This window comes from Cupressus sempervirens, chromosome 3 (genome assembly GCF_028749045.1).
Source record: "Cupressus sempervirens isolate cs-2001-9-10 chromosome 3, ASM2874904v1, whole genome shotgun sequence".
Taxonomy (NCBI): domain Eukaryota; kingdom Viridiplantae; phylum Streptophyta; class Pinopsida; order Cupressales; family Cupressaceae; genus Cupressus; species Cupressus sempervirens.
In genome coordinates this window covers 1,115,338,924-1,115,347,048 of record NC_143120.1, presented here as the reverse complement: position 1 = coordinate 1,115,347,048, position 8,125 = coordinate 1,115,338,924, and the positions used below count along the sequence as shown (strand labels likewise).

The following is an 8,125-nucleotide window of genomic DNA, read 5'->3' as shown; positions in this document are numbered from 1 at the left end:
TTTATTTTTTAATAAATTTATCATTTTATTTTTATAATCTAATAAATAAAAATTTAAAATAAATCATTTAAAACAATAAAAAATAATGAAAAAATGTATTGAATGAAATATATTTAAAACTTAAATGTTATTATTATTATTATAAATTTGGCTAGTTTATTATGGCATCATTTTTTTGAAGTAGTATATATTTATTGAGATTTTTTAAGGAAAAAATAAGTATTATAATACCTAATTTTATTAAAACAAGAAAAATTAATGATTAATTCATTATAATCTTTTGATTTTTCAAATAATCATAATAAAATAAATCAATAAATGTTATTTTGATAATCTTTTTAAAAAAAAATTGAACTTTACTTTCAACATGATTGTGATAATAAAATGTAAATAGCTTTATATAGCAAAATGAATTGATCAAATTCAATATATTGGAGGTTCTATTTGGTTTAGGGACAAGGTTTACTTAATTTTTCTTTTTAGTTTGGTTTATATGGTTAGGTTGAAATAAGATTTTTTCTTTAATATTGAGATTATATTTTAGTTAAATGTTGGGTTATGAAAGTGATTAACCGACGAACTTCCAGAGCGAACTTTTTGCCTTTTTTCGCTTGCGATCTGTTGTCATAGCTTTTCTGGTATCGTGTTTAGGGTTTCAAGGCTGATCCCGCCGGCAAGGTGGCAACGTCCAGTGGAAATGTCAATGGCGGTGGACAGCTGGAGGTCCCCACGCATGCGACATTAGCAGGTGGTATATCCTCAACCATTCCCCCATTTAATTCAAATCATTGCTCAGGTACATCTTTCGATCCTTCTGCTCTATCATTTAATTCCCCAACAGCGAGGAACCATGCCATTAATAATGGTGACTCTCGTTCGGATCTTGTCATTTCTCTCAAACCTAAGTCATTTTTGGAGGTAGTTGAGAGTGCAACTGGTAAGGTTGATGCTGAAGCTAGGTTTTTAGTCAGTCCACGGAATGATGAGGGCACCCTCCAAGGTAAGACCCCTTTGGCTTCCTCAGCTCTGGTTTCCTTGACTCTGAATTCTGAAATGTTAGCCGAGATTGTTAAGGAAAAAAATAGGCTTAAAGATATTGCTATATTCTTTGCTTTTGTTGAAATTGATAAGTTCCCGCCTCGCAAATTTTTGGATGACTAGTTTCAAAAAATTTGGAATGTCAAATTAGGGTTTAATATTTCATTTTGCAGACAAATTCAAAAGGGTTTATTTGTTATATTCTTTGCTAATCATGAGGCCCAACAAGAGGTCTTAAATAGGCAATATTGGACAATTGGCTCGACCTCCTTCCATGCTCTGGCATGGACCCCTGAAGTCGTGCATGAGGAAGTCTTAGCTCTTTTGGCTCCTAGGTGGATTTTGGTTTAAAATGTCCCCCTGTTTCTTTGGCGTTTCCTTCCTCATTTATTGAAAAACTTTGGCAAAACTATCTAGATGGATGAAATTGTTAGATTGTTCCCTCACATGGATGCTAGGGTTCTTATTTCAATTCTTCCAAGCAAGGAAATACCTAATGAAATTAATATTAAATTGATAAATGAAAATTTTGTTTGCCCCATTGAAATCTTAGGAGGATTGAATGCCTGTTTTTTGTGTAGGAAGGAAGGTCATTGTAGGAAGGATTTCCCTATCAGTAACAAAACCTATTCTAAACCTTCCAATAGCCCTAACCCTTCCCCCAAGTCCAATCCTCCAATTAACCGTACTATTGTTCAATCATCTGCTGGTTTATCTGCTAAAAACATTTTTGACAACAGAATTAACTCCCAGGTTGATCCTAATACCATTATACAAAGTAACCCGCCTCCTGAGGCAATGTCAGGGCTTGAAAGTGATGAAGGTTTTACTTTGGTTAGTAACAAGAAGAAAAGGAAAAAGAATATTTCGGGTCACCCTAAGCTCAATAACCACAAAGATTTGCCTCCATCTTCTCAACCCGTTATTCCTCCTCCAAGTGTTGACTTGAGCCAATGTCCTGCTCCAAATTCTAGAACTATCAAATCTGATTTGATCACCCCTAAATTACCACCAAAAGTCTTTAAGGAAATTGATGAAGGTTATATTTTTGAAATTATTCTAGCTTCTAAGTCGAATCTGAATGAAGTTAATATGGATATGGAGTCTTATGAATGTGATGTCTCCTCTAGGATGGATTCTATGTCTATGAGGAGACGTGGAAGGCCACCAGGGTCAAAAAAAATCTGCTAGCAAGTTAGATGGGGGTACGTCTAGTAGTCCCTTAATGGTTAATGAAAGTGCATACCAAACTCCTTTTAATTTTTCTCAATGAATTGCCTTTCTTGGAATGTTAGGGGACTCGAGTCTTCTGATAGAAAGTATGTCATTAAGCGAGTTTTAAATTCGTTTGGTAATATTCATTTATTCATGCTGCAAGAGATAAAAGCTACTGGTCTTACTCTTGAAACCAACCTTAATTTCATATGGAAGGATTCTATTAAGTTCTACTCTAATCATATAAGGGGTAAAGGGGGAATTGTTGTTCTTATCAATCCTAAATGGGGTTCTCTCATTTCTGATAATGATGTTTCTTCTTGTAACAGGGTGGTTTGGTTTATTATTAATATCAATAATAAACATTTTGGTTTTTGTTCCATTTATGCTCCCAATGATGTTAAAGCTAGAATCTCTCTCTAGAACTGGCTGTCTACTCTTCTTGATATACCCTAGTTTTTTGGAGGGGATTTTAATATGGTTGAATCGCAAATTCACAAATCTGGTGGCAACCCTTTTAGCTGGAAAGATCAAGAGTATGTGCATTGGTCTAACTTTACTAAGGCTAAAAATTTTTTTGATCCTCTTGCTAACTCGAAGGATACTCATCCTAAAATTTGGCACATTTGGTGCAATTTTCAGCAAGGTCATTCTAGGATCTACTCCAGATTAGACCGCTTTTATGGTAATAAGGACTTCTTTTCTTTTCTCCTTGATAATAATATTATCATCATCAAGGTTACTGCTACCACTTTGTCTGATCATCATCCTATCTTCACCAAGATTAGTGTTAATTCTGAGCCTGCTCGTCAGAAGTCTGCCTATACCAAATTCTTCTTAAACACTAAGCTTCTTTAGGATGATGATGTTCTTTGTGCCATTCATATCATTAGAAACATCAAGTTTTATAATCTTAAAGATTGTTCTATGATTGATAAATGGAAGGCTACTCTTCCAACTTGGAAAAGGTTTATTCAGACCATTGGTCAAAAGTACGCCAAAGACTTTAGATTTAATGAAAAGCTTCTATGTTCTAATCTTCAGGAAGCTGAATTTGAGGTTCAGACCAACCCTTCCAATCCGGATCTCCTAAACCAGGTGTTTGCTTCAAAAGATGCCCTGAGTAAACACCAACAATCCAAAATCCAAGGAGTTAAAATCCATTCTAGGGCTAACTGGCTCCAACATGGGGATCACCATTCCAAGTTTTTCTTTAGTCTTCTTAAACAAAAGAAAGTTAAAGAATCTATAGATAGGCTTGTCATTAATAATCAGGAAGTCACGGATCCTGAAAGCATCTCTTCGGCCTTTGCTGATTATTATAGGCAGCTTCTCTCCTCTGAAGACTCTAAGGAGGCTGATGAGTTTAGAGCTAATTGTAGGCCCCTTTTTCCCACAAAGCTGGATGTTGATGATGTTATGCTTCTTTCTACCTCGATATCTATTGATGAGATTGAAGGGGCCATTAAAGCCCTCAAGGAGATAAAGCCCCCGGGCCTGATGGGCTTCCTATTGAATTCTATACGGCCAATCTTAGTTGCATTAGCAAAGACATGATTGATCTTTATAATGAGGCTATATCTTCTGGCTCCCTCGGTCTAAAAATTAATAGGGGTTTTATTAAACTCCTTCTAAAGGAAGGGGATAAGACTCTGATAAAAAATTGGAGACTGATCACTCTCCTTAATGTCTCTTATAGAATTTTAGCTAAAGTGCTTGCTCTTAGACTGGTTCATATTCTCCCTAAGTTTGTTAGTATTACTCAAACTGGTTTTATTAAGGGAAGATACATTATGGAGAATCTTATTACTGCTTGGGAAGCCATGGATTAGGCTAAAAATTCCCATCAGAATGTCGCTTTGCTTCTCCTTGATTTTGAAAAAGCCTATGATAGGGTGGAGTGGCAATTCATCATTATGATGTTACAATCTTTTGATTTTCCTCCTTATTTTTTTAACGTTGTTCAAACTTTGCTCAAGGATGCTTGTGCTCAAATTGAGATCAATGGATCTCTCTCTAATCCTTTCCCTCTTGGTTGATCCATTAGGCAAGGTTGCCCTTTGGCCCCTGCTCTCTTTGTTATTGCTGTTGAAGCCTTATTTTATATTCTTAGAGATACTTCTATTTCTTTGGATATTAGAGGTCTATACCTTCCTAATAATGAAGAACTCTTAAACAGTCACTTTGCGGATGATACTGCTATTTTTCTTGAGCTCACTGAGTACAATTTTAAAAATTTGCAAGTCAAGTTGGATTTATTTTGTGCTATCTCGAGTGCTAAAATCTCTTAGGCTAAGTCTATCTGTTTGGGTTGGGAGGATAAGCCTCCTCATTGGTTTTCTCAATTAAATTTTCAATGGGGAGGCCCAAAAAAAGTTGTCAAGTATCTTGGAATCCCTTACTCTATTGATCCTTCTCTTAAGGACATGTGGACTTGGGTTAAGGCTAAGATTGAGAATAAATTTAATAAATGGCATAATAGAGCTTTATCTCTTGCTGGGAGAATTCAAGTTTGTCAAAAGATTTTGTCTTCCTATAGTATTTATTACTCTTCTACATGGATGTTTAATAACTATTAGATCCTTGAAATTCAAAAAGCCATCAGGCATTTTCTCTGGTCTGATGGCAAGGGCAAAAGAAAATCCCATGCTATCAATTGGGAATGGTGTTATACTATTAAATCTTTGGGTGGGCTAGGGATTAAGGACCTCAAATTGCAAGGCATCGCTCTTTTTGCCAAATGGATCTTTCAGGATTTGGAAGGTGATAGTCCTTGAAAAGTGCTTGTTAGACATAACATTGAGAGAGGTTGTCCCAAGGAGGCTAAGTCTTGGAAGAACCTCCCTTTCTGTGACCTTATTATTCGTAAATTTTTGGTTATTGTCCAAGGTTCTGTCATTTTTAAGTCTATCTAGCGTGCCTGGGATCATGTCCGAAAGTTTATCACTAATAAGGATTTTTATAATGATAATCAAATTCATGGTGAGAGGTCCATTTGGCAGAATTTGAGTGTGACTAATAAACCCCTAGCCCTCTACTAGGGAAGTTCAGCCAAGTAATGGGCTAAAGCTGGTATTACTCAGTTTGCTAATTTATTTGAGCACGATGTTCTTATTCCTTGGGATGATCTCAAGAATAAATTTAATCTTCCTCAATCCCAAAAGAAGACTTATAATCTTATCTTGCAAGCTTCTAAAGACTTGCCTTCCATTTGTCATGTGGACTCTTATAGGCATCTTAAATGTAAATGGCCCGATGGTACTGTTTTGGATAAGCTTAAAGCTAAAAACATTTACAAGGTTATTGATCATAATGAGGATATTATTGTTCATTTGAATAAGATCTAGTACTATTCTTTTGATTGTAAAGCTTGGTTTAAGCTGCTGGACTGTATTTGGAAAAGTCTTGTTGAACCAAAAATTCAATGTTTTAAATGGCTGGCTTTAATTGATAGACTTCCTATTAGAAGAGATATTCAACAATCTGATGTTTGTAAAATTTGTAGGTTACCTGAAACTAGTAGACACATTTTATTTGATTGCCTTTTTGCTAAAGAGATTTGGAATTTATTTGGTATTTACTATCCCATTAGTGTGAGCATTATCAATATTATTACTGGTCACATTAATGGGCTTAGTAAGGATGTTAATTATTTTTGGAATATGCTGTCCTCTAACATTCTATGGCAAATTTGGAAATGCAAGAATGAGGAAAAGTACCAAGATAAGCCAAGGGTTCTTATTAAATTTTTTCAAAAACTCACTTTTATCAAAATCTTTTTGCAGGTGCAAACCACCATGATAATTGAGAAGGACAAATTAAGAAGATTCCCTAAAGATGGGTAGGCGACCTTCTTTTTTCATGAACTTAAGTATGGGTATCAGTGGCAAAGGACTATGGACAATCTGTAGTTATTTGAGCACACATGTTGGAAGCTGAACCAAGCTATTAAGAGGAGCCATAATGCTAGAAAGGAGGAAATCTTTATGATGTCCTAGATTCAAGAGCAGAAGAGTATTGCTTGGATGGAAGGCCCACTCAGTTGGATTGCTTGGGTAGATTTATACTATGATACATGGCACTAGCCTTGCGCTTTTTGGTTTTAAGGTGTATCTGATACTTTCTTGCTGCTCCTCTGTTGTTGTTGTTATGGTTTGGGGCTATGCCTCTTATGTGAATCTCGTAAAACTGTCTAACTTTATTTTTTTTGATTTCTCTATATCTAATAGAAAAAATTCAATATATTCTCATATATTAAACATTACCTTATTCAAAACAGTCAAATATTTATAAATTAAACAAATTTGAAAATTTGAAAAAAATTAAGTAATTTATTAGAACAATTATATATATATATATATATCTTCTATAAAAAAACTATGTAATACATTAGTATACTAAAAACCATATAACACATAAATATACCAATATTGATAATTCATATATTCAAACTTAAGTAAAACCGTGGAGCGTCAAACTGGAAGGAGGCTTTACTTGGAGTTGGGTTTCAAAACAATGTCATTGTTGAAAGTGTTTGACAAACTATCATATTGCACATCTGGAGACTCTGTTGTAAAGCAGCTTTTGATAACTCCTATGATCATCAAGAATTTGCAATTCTAAAACTTTATTGAGACATATTTTATTGTCTTGCTTCTATTTTCACTCAATTGGAGGCGAATTCTAGGAAGAGTACCACGACTAATTTATCAGGGTCAATGTATCCAGCACCAAGTAGTTCAACTAATCAAGAATCAGCAAAATGGGGTGCTTCATAGTCTTCAGCCTCTTATCCAAATTTTGATAAATTGTATTTAAAAATGTATTCTCTTCTCTATGTAGCCCTGTGGGCTGTTTTGCCTCTTGTTTCTCTATTGTAATGTTTTCTTCATTCTTTCCGGTAGTTCTCTCTCTGAATTGCTCTTCTTTTCTTTGTAATTTGCATTTTTTCAATATTAAAAAATTAAAAACCCTGGAGCATCAATTTTTTACAAAAACTTTGCTATGAAAACATTGGGTAAGCAGCCCTAATTATTATTTTACCACTAGTACATTAATGTGCAGTTTCTGACAGTAAGCCGTCGGGTACAGAGGTTTCTATGACCATGGGCATACCCAGCCATGTCGATCGAATTGGCTGGGTAGCCGTTGCCGTTCATGATGTAGGTCTCTATGCATGTGGTTAAAGGTTTAAATAGTTATAAAATAATTTGTAATGACTACATTATCCACAGAGCAGATTTTGTGGGAACGAACATGTCCGTTTGTTAGTTTGATTGTATTGATTTTATAAGTTGAAGTTTTAGGACTTCAAAATTTTCAGCAATGAAAGAAACCCATGCGTCTGCCCTGCTTTTGTTTTGTTTATTTACTTATTTGCCCAATAAAGAAAATACTTAAAGGCCTTAATGCCAAAGCCCTGCTGTTGTTAGCGTCTGATTACTGCAATAACCCTCAAAACGTCACAGAAACATACTCTAGAAAATGCCCAGTTTTCATTTCCTTTGAGACAATTCATATTGTCATTATGAGATGGGGAATATTAGTGAAGAAAACACAGAGTGACAGATATGATTGTGTAGCTGTCATGGTCCTGAATGTTTTATGGCAGATATAATAAATGAAGTGTGGAAATATAGGCATCTTAGAGATCAACTGAAGGAAAAGCACGGGTCTCTGTTGGGGTTCAGTTTGGTATGTAGTCAGAGGACATCTTCTTTGTTAAACTGGTGGGCTATAGGAATCCTCTGTCTATGGGAATCTCTGAATCATATTGATTGAATCCATATTAGGATCACCCTCCATACTTGATTAGGATTAAACCACAAAGTATATAAACCTGTCTTCACAGAAACAATGGATCTCAAGGAAA

At 35.0% G+C, this 8,125-nt stretch overlaps 1 long non-coding RNA gene across 3 annotated transcripts; it reads left to right on the top strand.

Annotated features, from left to right (window-relative positions):
• Window positions 1–478: 478 nt before the first annotated feature.
• LOC149570696 (uncharacterized) lies at window positions 479–6,512 on the top strand. Of its 3 annotated transcripts, none has more exons than XR_016363014.1 (2): window positions 479–748; window positions 6,039–6,512. It is a non-coding gene; the product is annotated as an uncharacterized LOC149570696 (long non-coding RNA). The 3 variants fall into 3 exon arrangements; XR_016363016.1 differs by having other exon boundaries at window positions 479–751; XR_016363015.1 differs by having other exon boundaries at window positions 479–1,000.
• The last annotated feature ends 1,613 nt before the right edge of the window (window positions 6,513–8,125 follow it).